General features: G+C 40.5%; 1 long non-coding RNA gene across 1 annotated transcript; it reads left to right on the top strand.

The window, feature by feature from the left end:
• The first annotated feature begins 210 nt into the window (after positions 1-210).
• On the top strand, positions 211-13300 carry LOC135485110 (uncharacterized). Its single transcript, XR_010446526.1, has 8 exons — positions 211-445; positions 2603-2678; positions 3304-3372; positions 4259-4941; positions 5472-5593; positions 7842-7966; positions 8614-8959; positions 11600-13300. It is a non-coding gene; the product is annotated as an uncharacterized LOC135485110 (long non-coding RNA).
• The last annotated feature ends 2094 nt before the right edge of the window (positions 13301-15394 follow it).

Consider the following 15394-nt stretch of genomic DNA (forward strand, 5'->3'; position numbering starts at 1 on the left):
TGAATTCATTCAAAAAGAAGTTTGGCAAGAAACTGTTTTAGGAAAAAAAACTATTATATATGAAAAAACATTCAACATGACAACTACGTGCAGCAACACAAGTGATTTTAAACACCCTATACTATTTCCAAATCAGTCATACCCAAATCAAACTGATCACTTATTTATTCCTTAATTGCCAATCACATTGCCTTGGCCATCTGACACCTTTGTTTGATTTTTGGAGCAATAAAAGACATTGCCAACCTTGAAAGAATGTGTGGGAGTGTTACATAAAACCACTACCTGTCACACTTGATGCCTTCCAATGCTTGCTTTGACTTGACTGTGCAGTGCAGGCTGGACATTCATTACAACTAGGTGCACATGGTTTTGCTCGCATTTTGACTTATTTCAACATCTGAAATAACAAAATTACTTGTGTTTAGCACAAATCTTCCACACGGTGGGTGTTACCTTCTGTCTAACTGAATCTTGACGTTATTCATGTTTTCTTTTTGAAGGCCTAAAGGATTTTTGAAGAGGGAAATTTGTCTTTATATTTTCCCCTAGTCTTTTTCATACAGAGAAAGAATCTACCTCCAAGAACCATTTTAACTTCTGAACCAGAACCAGAACCATCAAACACCAAAAATCGAACAAGGTTGTTTTCGGAGGTCCGGGAGATGACTTAGTCCTCCGGGTAATACTTTTACCATAGATGCCCTTACACCATCCGGAGAAAGTCACTGTTTAGAGCCCAAATAAAACTTGGCAAACGAACATGTGGTGTGCGACCAATTGCAGTCTTTTTTTAATGCTTGTTTGGCCTCTATTTTGTGGGTTTGGATGAGTTCTAGTAGATTGGCAAAATGGAGACATAATTATACTCAAGTATTGGTTTGCATGTAGGTCTTGACCTGACCCACATGTACTTTCATGAACAAAAAGGAACATGGGTCCATCTATGCATGGCCTTTATTTTTGTAGAAATGACAGATTCATTACAAGCATCATGATCAATAGTTTCTTATTTGGTTGAAAGGCCCCCCCCCCCCCCCATGTACATTATAATGTGCACTTGTACTTTTCTATTTATCAAGAAGACTTTTTGCTGGAAAAGTTAATTTGGGACAGTTAAAGCCTATCAAGCCTAATTAACAAAATAGGGATCGATTAACAAATTAATTAAATTAAGGGATCGATTAACAAATTAATTAAATAGGGATCGATTAACAAATTAATTAAAAAAGGATCGATCCTTTTAGATTTCGACTAGGTTGTTACAAATCGTGCTGCAAATCAGGTTTGTTTCAATTTGAATGCCTGATTCTGGTTGTAATATATTTTAAATGCACCTTAATTCTCCAATCAAAAATAGCATCGCAAAGCGAGCATAACCCCTCATCCCACAGACATTGAAGGCAACATGATATTGAAATGGGCTTAAGTGCACTCTGCGTAGCATTCATGAGATAATAGCTGAAAGTGGTTTGTGTGAAAACGAGACCTATTTGGCTGTTGAGCGAAAGTGTGTTAAGTGCACAATGGTACGTTAAGACCATCGGAAAACTCAAATGATGAAAATTTGCACATAAATAGTTATGGAGGCATTTTATGTTATATGATCTATGAGACCCTCAAAAGTTGATCAAATGAAAAAGTTGTGCATTAGTTATTTAGTGCCATGACTGTCTGCAGTAAGGATGTCATGGTTTCACAAATGTTGCCGGCAGTATTCCTTTGATATAGCTAAAAGTAGGTTTTCGTCTAGTGCCCCCATGCTGGAGCCGAATATAATCAAACTTGCATTAAGAAACAACATCTTAATACAAATCAAAGATGAAATGCAAAGTAGGTGAAAACAAAACTTTGGTAATATGTGATGTAGTCTCATGTAGCCAAGAGTAGTTTTTCACATGATGTGCCAGCTGGGGCCGAGCGACCTTCAACAATAATTAAAACTGCCAAAAGGCACAATGGCACTATGACCCATCATACCACCAAAACATGAACTGCCCAGCATCAATGGCCTTCGGTACCTGGAAGTGGAATTGAACCAACACCCTTCGCCGCTTTGGTTTACAAAATATGAAATTTCAGTGCTTACGGCCATATTTGAATTTTGATCTTGCTGAAATTTGGCGTACACATAGAGGGCACTTAAATTCATCCTAAAAGCGAATACAATATAAGAACCATCTCAATTGAACAGTGACAAAACATACCACCAGCTGGTGAAATAATGAATTTTTTTCCCTGTGACAAGTTGAAAGGTTGGTGAAGTCAACAACCCCGATCATAATATGTGATCACCCCTTAATATCAGACACACCCACCATAAACTGTTTATCACAATATAAAGCTACAACCATTGGCTTCAAGATGGCTGCGTGCATGTAACCCAAGAAATATGTAAAAATTCTTGAAATGAAAAATAAATCAAGTACACAAAATTTTAGTCAAATTGTCCTCCTTATAGGAAAGATAGATCGGAGTGTCTTCTACTATAGGTCACCTGAGCCATGGAGGTATAATCTCCATGCCTGTCGGGCTAAAAATGAAAAAATGCTCTCAACTTAAGGAATTTGGAACATGCATTTGTGCCAATTTATCATTACAGATGACGCATACCTTGTCCGCAATTGCAACGAAAGATTCTCGCTGGTATGGTTTGCAAGGTGAAGGGTTACATGTAGGTACGTACAATATAGTATTAGATTCTGACTTTCCGATTGGTTGAGAGACGTGCTACTGTCAAATGACAAAAGATATGAGAATTGCGTTCTTTTGCGTAAAAGAACTGGAGAGTACAATCGGGTCACTATCAGGAGGCCATATTTGAAGCGATGATGCCATCTCATTGGTTTTCAGTTTTGGGTTGATCACGAGTTTTGAGAAATGAACTAGCTCATATTGTTTACATAAGGACAAGGCCACAGCTGTTGTTCTGATGGTCCCATTGGATTTTACATACATACTACTGGCTATTCTTACGACAGTCATATTCACTTTTGTGTCTTAATCCTAACCCAGACCCTTACCCTTCCTCCTAGCACTAAACCCAAACCCTAAACCTTTTCCGACACCAATCTAAACTCCCTTAACTCCCCAAATTGCATAAATCCTTGTTATAACTTAAGTCGTAAGAATAGCAACTTTGTATAAAATAAAAGGAATAAAGTCCATCAATTCCATGACAGAAACGTAATTTCATGACTGAAAATGATGTATTTCAACATCATTTTTAGGCAGTAATTTCATGACTAAAAACACCGGAATTGCTGCAATAGTGCATGCATTTGTTCCAATTTATCATTACAGATGCCACCAACCTTGTCCGCAATTGCAACCGAAGATCTTTGGATGAACCGCAAGATGATCAGATGAAGGGTATGCATCAAGTAACAACTTGCCCAAATTGTTGATGGAGTTGCCACTGTCAAATCTTTTTTACTTTTATTAGAATAAAACAGTAAGCCACAAGTGAAAAGTCAGAGTCCCCAAATGTGTTACTCTTAGTTACAGCAATCTATCAACAAGCTAAAGGATTAACTGGCAACGCTAATGGCAGATCTGCCTGCGCATTTAGTGCTTCGGTTTCAAAGGAATATCACGTGGTGAAAACTGAAAGAAGCCATGCACTGAGAGTTGAATCTTGTTAGTGTGACTCTAAGTGAAAGATAACCAACCAATAAGCGAGTCAAACACTTGTCATAGACCAAGCCTTATCAATGAGGTAATATGAACTGATACTGAAATATCACAAATCACATACAACTTTTATCCCAATTGGAAGGACCTTTTCATGTGCACTTTTCTGAGAGATCAAGGATTCAAAACTATCTTGTCTGTATTTTGCCATTTTTTATCCCAAAAATATTTTTGTACAAAATGCACCAATAAAGCCACTGCTACAATGTACACCAAGTTTTGAATATGTTATACAGATTGACAGTGACGCCTCCATCAGCAATTCATGCGAGTGGATGTACAAAAGTCGTAACCACAGTATATGATGTGCGTGTGTGTGTGCGTGTGTTTGAGATGGGATAGGAAAAGGGTGCGGGAGGTCATGTGTGGGGGGGGGGAGACTATGGTGACCGTTGTGAGAGTTGGAAGTTTGTCTGATCACTGACTTACTCATTTTGTAATGTAGCTTTTGTTGTTATTCTAGTTGTTAGAGTAGTTATCATAGTTATCTAGCTATCGTAGTTATCTAGCTATCATAGTTGTTATTCTTTTGGTTCCTGCTTATCATCTATTTTAACCTATTCAGCTTTCAGTTGTCCAGGCCAGGCCAGGTGACCAATGACGATGATAGATCGGGTTCGATTCAAGCTATACGCTTGGTGTATTTGGTTATCGTGACTGGCGACTTGAGTCTAACTCATGTCCAAAGCGCGGTGGCTGGGTCCCAGGCATGCTTGCCTCTTTGTTCCACGGTCCTCATCTAAGTTTCGACGGTGATGACATGGACTTAGGTTCAAGGAACGTGTTCCCCTTGAGTCATTGTGGTTGATTGATGGGGGGAATAAACAGTTGCGTGTCGCTAGTCATTCAATTGGTCCCCTTGTTTTAGAGTGTTGGCGGGATAAGTCGTACGAATGTTAACAATAGTATGCAATAGCTGGCCAGCGATCCCCTACCTGATCTCGAGGGGGATGGAATGACTGGGTGATAGGCCTGTTGTTAACCTGCGGAATTTCGTCGGACGAAATGTCAGGCGTGTCCGTGTGGGACTTGTGCTAAACCAGTTTAGTACATATGACGAAGACATTGGGCTCTTTGAATAACAACAGTGTCCTTGACCTCCTTGTGCCTCACAAAGCTAATAATATACACCCCCTGAAATCGACCAAGACGGCGATGAAGAAGGAGAGCCGGCCTCCAGCTTGAGAGCCGAGAAGACACTGGATGGACCCCAAGGATATGTTGCTGCCAATGTTGGAGCCATACAGGGTAAGCATCACTTAGTCCTCAGTTACGTTTGGAATAAAAGAAACATTACAAAGATGTTAGAATAACACCAAAAGAAGTATAAATCTGACATACAATTTCAAGTTTTATACGAATTGGGGTGACGTGCACACTCAATTCTGTTCATACAATTTTGAAACCGCTCCAACCAATTTGGTTCCAGATTATCAATCGAATGTGCTTTATTGATTTCGCAGTAACTATTGGCAGAGGGCATGCACACTAGCTTGTTCCTGTCTTGATTATGTTCTGATTACAACAAAGGGCAGGGACATTCATCCGCAAAAGGCACGTTACTACAATATGCGGCAAGACTTGCACTTTTCAAATCGAATTGCATGTGCATTAAGCCAAGTTTGGTGCAGCTGTTTCAAAACTAGTGTAGCCAATTCATATTCCGGAGAGTGCTCTCTGGAAAACAGTTTTAAATTGGATTCAGTGTCAACGCAGCATGCTGTAGAAACACTTAAAACTTAGATAAACCCCTCAACAAAAAATATGATTCTGTTTAGGCAGCCCGAGCCAACATTGTACAAGGGCCACAAGGACAATAAGGGACACAAGGACAATAAGGGACACAAGGACAAGGGACACAAGGACAAGGGACACAAAAGACGATGTTGCAGTCTACAAGGTGAGCATCACTTAGTGAAGTCCTTATTGACATTATATACTAGATGAAACAATTTTACTTCATAACTGTCCAACCAGCAGTTGAAGGGGGACTATAGGCAGGAGCAGGGGCTAATTTGGCCATCTTCAGGTGACTGATATACACAGTAAGGGCCCTAGGTCATGTCAGATTCAGCACTAAATATATTCCTCCTACAAGCGTGAATCATTTCGACATACTATTGGATGTGAGAGACCCCTATTGGCGACTTCGTTTAACTTTATCTTGCCTGCCTAGCTGCTGCCTATATACATGTAGTCCCTTTTAGGAGAGAAATAAAAATCATTTTTCATGTCTCCGAACCCACACCCTGGTGGCCAAGTTATGAACTTTTATCCCCCGAGTGAGACCACCTGACCGAGAGTGCTCAAGTAACAGCCAAATGGGCAACATGACCTCGATGACTGATCTTGATTAGTTGGACTAATCATGAGTTACATTTTATGTGTGGTTATAAGTAGTATCAGACATAAGCATGGATATAAAAATCCAAGGCAATTTGGCCTTTGGAATAATACCACGGCATGCATTGAAGCAGTGAATCCAACAAAGTTTTTTCAACTGAGATCAACCGATCTGGGGTACATGCACCACCATTTGACCTCTGTGACCTTGAATGAAATGGCCAGGGCCATTGTGCTCACCTCATGTGGAGGAAAGATGGATAAAGAGCATGGTATTGTGTCATGTAGTGTTAGGTTTGATGTAGGTCCAAGCAATTACAATTTCCCCAAAATGGCCAATTTACAGTACATTCGACCTCTGTGACCTTGAAAAGTAGGTCAAATCAAAGAAGACCCGGGTGACACATTGAATGGTTGTTAGAATTAGATGTACCTATGATATAAAATTGGTGCCAATCAGGCAAGTTATACTAGGAATAATGGCATTTTGAAGAATTTACGATTTGGCCCCCTCCCTGGAGGCCAAGCGGCAAATCAGATCGCACCAAACTTCGGTACCTGAGACCACCTGACCAAGGGGTACATGTGTACTTAATTTGTGATCAATAGTCATTGCAGTTAAGAAACGTGCCATAGTTACGGCCTGACGGCCAATTTACGCCATTTGACCTCTGTGACCTTGACAAGAAGGTCAAATTAAAAACCTGTGTGACATATATTGTATGGCGGTTAGATGTACCCATGATATCAAATTGGTGGCAATCGGGCAAGAAGTTAAGGAATAATCAAATTTTTAAGGTTTTTGGATTTTGCCCCCTGGTGGTCAAGTGGTGAATCATATTGGACCAAACTTCGGTCCCTGAGATTACCTGACTAAGGGGTAAATGTGTACCAAATTTGGGATCAATAGTCATTGCAGTTTAGAAACGTGCCATCGTTACATCCTAACGGCCAATTTACACTATTTGACCTCTGTGACCTTGAAAAGGAGGGCAAATCAAAAACCCGGAGGATATATGATGCACCTTTGCTAGAAGTACCTACCATATTTTTTTCAAAATTTCCCGACTACTATTAAGGGAGATATTGCATATTTTCACTTTTAACGTTTGGCCCCCTGGTGGCCAAACCATGAAACGAATCGGACCGAAACTTGGTCTCCAAGGTGTCATTACATAAGGGTACATGTGTACCAAGTTTCAACTCAATAGCCCTAACAGTTACGAAACGTGCCCTGCTAACGGACGACGGACGACGACGACGACGACGACGACGACGACGACGGACGACGGACGCCACGGTATGGGATAAGCTCACCTCTGCTAAGAGGTGAGCTAAAAAGGTGTGTTTTTAGTTTTGAACCCCTGCAAGGGTCATATCAGGATGACATGCACTCACATTAAAAATATCATGATTTTAGCTAGCAGCATGCATAAAAATAGGTTTTCAAAGAGCGCCACCTATATGGCAGACAAGCAGTCAAATTGCGTTAATTTTCATTTTCAAAAAAGTCTTGCCTAGGGGTACCCATGCACCAAGTATGAACTTTCTAGTTCAAGTGGTTAAGAAACGTGCCACATTTTTGTCAAAAGTCAACGACGGTTGACTGTGAGACGACGACGACGACGGATGCCACGCGTAGGTATCGTATAGCTCCCCTGAATGGTGGGCTAAAAAGTGAAGCCAGAAAGTTTATGAACTTGAAATGACAGCCACCTCACCCAAATGAAAAGAAAAAAATATTTTGGTTTCAATCTATTCATTTTGAGATATAGGTCCTTGAATGTATTTTTCCTGTTATCTAGCCCTCTGCAGATTGAGATGATGGCTGTCGAGAAGACCGAACCACTCAACTAAGATCTACAATTCGTGCTATGGTAGATGTGACTCTCAAAGATTTTGGATGACGAAGGAATCCAACGCATATATGGTAAATATATACAAATGACAAGACCAGGGTGAACACGAGATGCGCTATGCTGACGATACCCCCATATTGCTTGAAGATTTCAGCAACTTCAGGGAGATTTTGCACGTCGATTGGGAAACCTTAGACCTGCATATACCGTACTCATGAAACCGAATGAACTCGGCCCTGAAGTGTATTTACAGGGTGTGCCAATAAATATTCCATAAATATGTTCTGTGGCTGCACTGAAAATAGACAGGCTATTAGATTTTCCATCCATGGTTTTGTCACTGCATCGCTCCTTACTAAACACAAACTGCATGTGTAAAAAATAAAAGTAAACGAGCCGTAGTTGTGCAGTGGTTTTGGCGGTCATGAGCTCCCGGGCTCACCGGTTGAAAATGCTCAGGTTGTAGTGCTGATTGAGCAGCTAATCTGAGTTCCAGTTCCACTGAAAGCTCTCAACATAGACTGGGGTAAGAGTTAAAAGTAAAAGTAAAATTCAATTACAAACTTCTCATTTTTAACGAACGGTGTAGGATTTAGGGGTTGTGATTCTATCATAAACTAATCTTTGGTGAATTTGATGAAAGTGGATGAAAGGCCCTTATGGCACAAGTGCATTGATTACAGAATACAATGGAGTAACCTTAAATCTTGTTTTCCAGTCGCTCACAGATACGGGCAGACGACTAGAGTCGAGTGGATTCAGTGGATCGAATGGTTGCGCTGAGGGATATCGATGTGCAGGAGTGACGAACCACAGTTCAGCAAACAATGCCTTGACAGACCAATTCAAGGAGAACCTTCAATAAGATCAGGAAGGGAATGTGTTTGCTGTGTGGATGGAATTGACATTTAAATGTCCGTCATTCTAATGGACTATGATGACAATCTAACTCCAAAGGGACTCTCTGGACTAAGGGAAAGCTTATGGACATAGAGCCCTGACATGTTATCCTGCAGCCACCATGAGGACAGCCTATCTCATACCTTCTGAAGGATGCCATCATGGTAATATAAACAAATCAATTTCAGTTTTTCAAATGTCCTTGATTAGGTTAGCCATTGGCCTGATTTAGAGGGCGTGAGCTCTCTGTTGAGGAACAATTTTCCAACGTTGTTTTTGCGGCACCAATTACAGTGCGATTTTCATCAAATTCACGGTGATGATAGTTTGGACTAATCTTAATTAGTAAAACAATAAAATGTTGTAAAAGGAACTAGACAATAAGGAATGTTCGTAACCTTATCTGTTACACATTCTATACAGCTTGTTCTTCTATAGGATAGCATTAAGCATCATTCAGAAATATGGTTTTTACAAGCAAAAGTGCTTTGAAAACATGAAAACTTTCGTACTTCCTAGATTCTACACAAATGGGACTGGGAGGGCAAAGAAACTGCCTCGTGTTCACAGTACATTTAACAGTACCAATTTTTTCTTTCTCTCAGCGCATTGCCCATAACTCCGAAGTGGTAGTACTGAGGTCCGCCTTTTCTCGAAAGAACGCCATTGTGGCAGCGGGACAGCAATAAGGAGGCGTGCATCTCCAACTTCAGTTTTTGTATAGCAAACAGGCAAAGGGACTCAGTTCGAAATTTATTTTTATTTTTTTCCCGACCTCCTCTGAAGATCTTTCAGAATTTTAGTTCGCTAAACAAGGCATTAAAAAAATCTCGCCCGACTAAGCTAACGAAGTACCAGAGACAATTGCATTGGGCACTTACGAAAATTACACCACCACAACAGAGGTCGTTATGACATGACATACAATCTTGTGACGTCTTACGACGCACACTATATATGCTGGCCTACATGGACAAGTACAGTTTCTTTTGGCGGGAATGGCCGGCAAAACATGCATGAAGTGATAAGTAGCCTTTGGTTACCTGATATCTGCTGAGGAGTTTCTGGATTGTTTTAAAAGGCTCAAAGTGATTACAGTAATGAAGAGCAGAGCATCTCTGATCTTTAAGCAGATTAAACTTCTTGGTTGTAAACAGGATAAGTTAGTTATGTTAACTTACAAAGTCAAAGGAATGACATCGAGAGCTTGAATCACGTTAAAGGGGGACTATAGGCAGGAGGAGGGGGTTAAATTGGCCATCTTTAGGTGACTAATACATTGGGTCAAGTTAGATTCAGCACTAAATAATTCCCTCATACAGCGTGAATAGTTTCGACATACTCTGAGATGTGAGACCCCTATTGGTGACTTTGTGTAACTTTATCTTGCCTACCTGGTGGCTGCCTTTTGATTCCTTTGGCTCTCTTTGGAAAACTGCCCGGGGACTTATTTTTAATGAGCATGAGTATCAACTGCTGCTGATAAACAACAGGTGAAGACTCGGTAGTGGTCCCTTAGGTACTGATGGTCTGAACCACACACCATAATCTGTCCAAAAACAAAAGGGCTCAATGCTTTTCCATGGGGACATTTTCAACTCCTAAGTCTGCCCAATTCAGCACCAGTCAATAGTGCTACTCATTAGATTATAAATTGTGAATTGAAGACAGTTACATATGTGCTCGTGCACCAACCAAATATCAATATGGGGTAGGACAAAATCATAGAATGTAAAATTTTGTGTTGAGGAGTACCCCTTTGCCCATCGTCAGTCCTTGCAATGCCAATGGGACCTCTATGACCTCTGTCAACTTCCCTGAAATGGTTCCATTGTATTTTCGCAAGTCATTTTTCCTAACTGGTTGCAAGACTTCATTCAGAATAGTGACATGTGGTTTATTCAAATGGCCATCAATCAAACTCCATGCAGTTAAACTTTCTTGAACTAACAAAATTCTATCATATTATAATCTCGATGAATTTCATGGTCACATGGAGTTAAGGGCATTATATATGTATCTGGAGTAAAGTGGAAGCTTTCAAAATTGTAAATCTTGCATGAATGAAAGGTATAATGCATTCAGTTCCCAGTACAAATAGATGTAAAAGTGTGTATTTTTGCTACATTTTAATAAAAGCAGTATTATGGCGACACCTTTTTTGCACTAAATATAAAGAATGGTTAAAACTATCACCCGTGTAATTCTGATGAAAATCGCGTTGTAACTTAGTATTCCAAAACACCTGGATTTTGAATGAACCACACTTTACAGTGTATGCACCATGTGCCAACAAAGCCTCGTTTTGAGTTCAGCGGTTATGGTTAGGCCGCTTGGGTTGGTGCAACGTGTATTGATAGACTAACCAAAACCGCAAGGGTGAGCTGAACCTCGGCTCCGCCTTTATTTTGGTCTACATTTTAGCTCCACCCTTGCGGTTTTGACGAGACAACCTAAAACCTCCAGGTCAGTATCAATTCCGAAATCCCGAAAATGACTTGGAAAATGTTCCTGAACCGAACCGCCCTTTTGACTAAACTTCTCAAATTCTACAGTCCTTTACCTCCCTCTGAAACTGCTGATTTTCTAAGGATAGAAGGAACACATATTTGTGTCTCTTGCTTATCCAAAGCAGTGCTCAGAGTGAGAGACTGAATGAAGGTTTAATAGAGAAGATGTTTTCGAAAAGTTCTTGGTCTGAAACCTATTATAACACATTTCTTAACCAGCATGAATTATCAAATTGAGCATGTGCATCTGCATGAACATTGAACCTTATTTTCATGTTGTCTTTTTCTTTTCAGCATGATGAGCCATCCCACAGAAGGGAGAAGGATGTTGCTGACCCAGCACATCCCAACCATGCTCCCATCGCCGTCAAGTAACAGTACGACGGTTAGATTGTATTTTGTCACCGTAGGCTTTATCATTTTATCAAAATATCTGATTGAAAGGTGATTTAATGAAAATTAAAATTTTTCTGGTGGTGAGAAGGCAAATATTTACCTTGCCTATGACAAGCATAGATTATTTTAATCTATGTTTGGTTATGACCATGACTTGTGACATGGTTCAAAATCTTACACTTTTCAAAGAAAAGGAATTGAAATTATGGGGGTTGGGTTGTTTCTTGCTGACAAGGGAGCCAATGATAAGGCACACCAAGAACACAAACAAAATAATTTTTAAGCTAAATTTTGTGCTTAAGATAAGAACGAACATCAATTTGGGGTGAGATGGGTTGTTTGTGGCTACCAGAGGAGCCAACAGCCGCATTGGGCATATGAGGACCCTGAAATTATTTTCAGGCAAAAGTTATTTTTCTGCTAAAAAATCACCGAATTCATCAGATATTTATTTAATTACTGGTATATCCATCACTTTAGACATGGGGTCCATGTGTTGTTGTTTCGCTGACCCCACGAAACAAGAACACATGTGTCTGATGGAACTGTAGGCCTTTCATACCGTTTCTCAATCTCATCAGCACCACAGAATCAACTGACATGGCCGTGGGCCCCGATGCCCTGGACCTTCCATCACACTGGTTGGCTCAGTTGCTCAATGCATGTACCTTCATGCTCGAGACAAATGACCAGCAGTGATATGTTGAATTTTAATTTCCTCCTTCTTGAAATACCGAAACATCTTTCCAATTGAACTAAAACAGTAAGATAAACTCTCACTGCTTTATTGAAAAATTAAAGATTGATCCTTCCCTGGCGGTCACACAGTGACCCATTGTTAAAGCATGTCATTCGACAATGGTGGCATGCATGCATGTTTTGTTATGGCTTACCTGGGACCCTGAATTGTTGATGATGATGTTCTCCATGAGTACATCTCCTTGGACAAAAGGTGAGCACAATGGTGCCTGCCGTCATGAGAATTTAGGACTTGATACTGAATTGATTGAGAAAAGTGTAATTTAAAAACGTCAACTTTTAGACGTTTTAAAAATTTTGTCCTGCATGAATGTATTTGTAATGTAAATATTTTGTAAAATGTCTTGATAATAAATGAGATCTAGACTCCATGACTTGACAAAAAGTATGGCAAAGCCAACTTTTAATCTTTGCCCTGTCAAGGTCACATCTTTTGTCATGCAAATGACATGTCATAAGTGCTCCTTTTGTCATGCTAAGTGGCAGCCAGCTCTGTCCAGTGACCATGCCAAATGTGGTTCCTTTGTTATTCAAATTGGGTCACATGGCTCACCTGAAGGCATGAACAATAGGTTTTAATACAATAGCTATATGCGTGTATTATAAACATGATGATAATGCATGAAGAGGTTTAGTGCCAACTCCAACCATTGTGGTGGAGTTAAGTTGAGTCTATTGTGTTTGATCTCAATTTAGCATTGTGTTGCAAGGACACTTATCAGTGTTTCTTTGTGACATCTTGTGAAGAAGTTGACCATGTTTTACAGGGATATTGCTACTATCCTATCTCCTGGTCCTCTTCTTGTATTGGGCTTTCGGAGTGGTGCAGCAAAAAAATAATGTACAACGATCATTGTATAAACGTACAATGTATTAAGTCATTTCAAACATATGCACCTATCACATGTGTGATGGAGATGGCGACTCCCTGCGATTGCGTAGGTTTTCTCCCAGTATGTGGGTTTCCTCCTACACTACATTCCAAATCGTCACATGTTTTTCTTGTAATGTACAACAATAAAGTTTTTTTGAAAGAGAAACGGCTTTTTTCTTATTGACTGGCTCTAATTGAAACTTTTCACCGGAGCCGTCGTGCTTACCAGATATTGACCATTGACCATAGGTCAAATAAACTGCTTCCTATGTCTTGCACCCGAATGGAAGTTGGAAATGACACACTTTTAGTGTTCAGTCGCCCCTGAAGTCATCTTACCTAGTGGATTATGCATGAAGTTGCAACGATCATAACCACTGTGTTGGACTACAAGCGTACTGACCTTTGCACCCAAAGGAGAAGAGTCTTCGTTATGCTGGGTAGTTTAACCACATGACACTCAAGCTGTTTTCATACTGGGTATTCCAGTGGCATCAAAATGTGCCCTTGTGCACCCTAAATAACAAATGACGTTTGACTGTTCTTGCTGTGTGAAAAGCAGGGTATGCTTGTGACATGCTTGTTCGCAGTAATAACCAAAGACAAACGTCAGACACTGCACTACATTGTGTCGACGGGCTGACCAGATGGAGAAGTCACAAAAATTCCTCTCTCATCATTGGACCATGGCCTCAGTCACAGCCTCCCTCTGCCTCCACCAGAGACACCAGTTTCCCGGCATTTATTTGGTACAACAGTTTTAGCCCAGATAGGAAGATAAACAGGATGACAATTCAGGCTGCTGCAAGAGTTTACTCTGTGGTACTGCAGCTCTCTGACCAAGGTGCTCAATCCATGACCGTACCAAAGTGGGAACCGGATTCAGTAACAGTTTCCTGTCTGATCATTTCTCAAACCAAAAGAATTTAAAAGGTGGTGAAATGCACTTCTTATTACAACCCCTCAAGTTCACCACCCACTGCAGAAGTTTAGGTAGGTATATTGGTAAATCTACTCCCAGCTCGAGTACTGTCAATTGATTGGCCACTGGCACTGTGATGACTGCGATTCGGAATCGAAAGCTGAACATGCTGAATCAACAAACAATCAGGAGACCAGTGGCACAGTGGTTTTTAAGTGCTCATAATCAGATAGTCATGAATGTAATTCTGTTTCGTTTCATGTTATTGAGCAAGACACTCAAACCAAAACTGCCTAGTTCTATCTCTTTGAAACAAAATGTAAAAACTGTGGTCCCTTGTTGGCCTTCCTGGTGTCTTGGCCCCAGGGCAAGGGGTAGCAAAGTACGCACCAAGTGATGGGACTCTGGTCGGCCGAAAACAGGCCAGGGTCTCTGAGCCAATAAACACGATACATTGATTTGGCATGTTTGGCCACAACAATCAACAAAAGCCATATATAAAGCTAATGCCCTCTCGAGAGTGGTAGGCTCGCTATAAAAGCAAAGCCTCGGGGGGGGGGGCATGCCACTGTTTCGTGAATTATAAACGGATGTCGACAATGGACTGTGCCGTATTTCACAGACTCGGCACGACGCTGTACCAACAAGGGAAAAATAAATCTCAAAGATACCTCACCAACTTACCGACTGTCAAGCCAGACTGGTAAAGAAGAGTGACATATCATGTGGTCGTACTGGTTGGCACACCAGATTCCTCTGTTTCCATCGGACAATAAAGTGACAAAGTTATGAAAATCCTCTTCTTAATAGTTTTTATGGTAGATATAAAGGCATATTGATAAAGTGAGAAACATCTTGTTATCGTTTGGCCTGACAACCTGCAAAAACAATAAGGTTCATAAATCAAAACTGACCAAAATGACTGTCTCAGGTATTTCTTTGAATCTTCCTAATGACCATCATCCCTAATGTGAATAATTGGCAATAATCTCCTACTTTCTTTTCTTACTATCATTCAACCAAAGTCCAGGCCAAAAAAATGCACACTGAGTCACAAGAGAGCTCTTGGCTTGGGTGATGAATTGCTTCTAAATACTACTTGGATCACTGGGACTGTTAATATCATGATTCACATGCT

This window comes from Lineus longissimus, chromosome 3, assembly GCF_910592395.1.
Source record: "Lineus longissimus chromosome 3, tnLinLong1.2, whole genome shotgun sequence".
Taxonomy (NCBI): Eukaryota; Metazoa; Nemertea; class Pilidiophora; order Heteronemertea; family Lineidae; genus Lineus; species Lineus longissimus.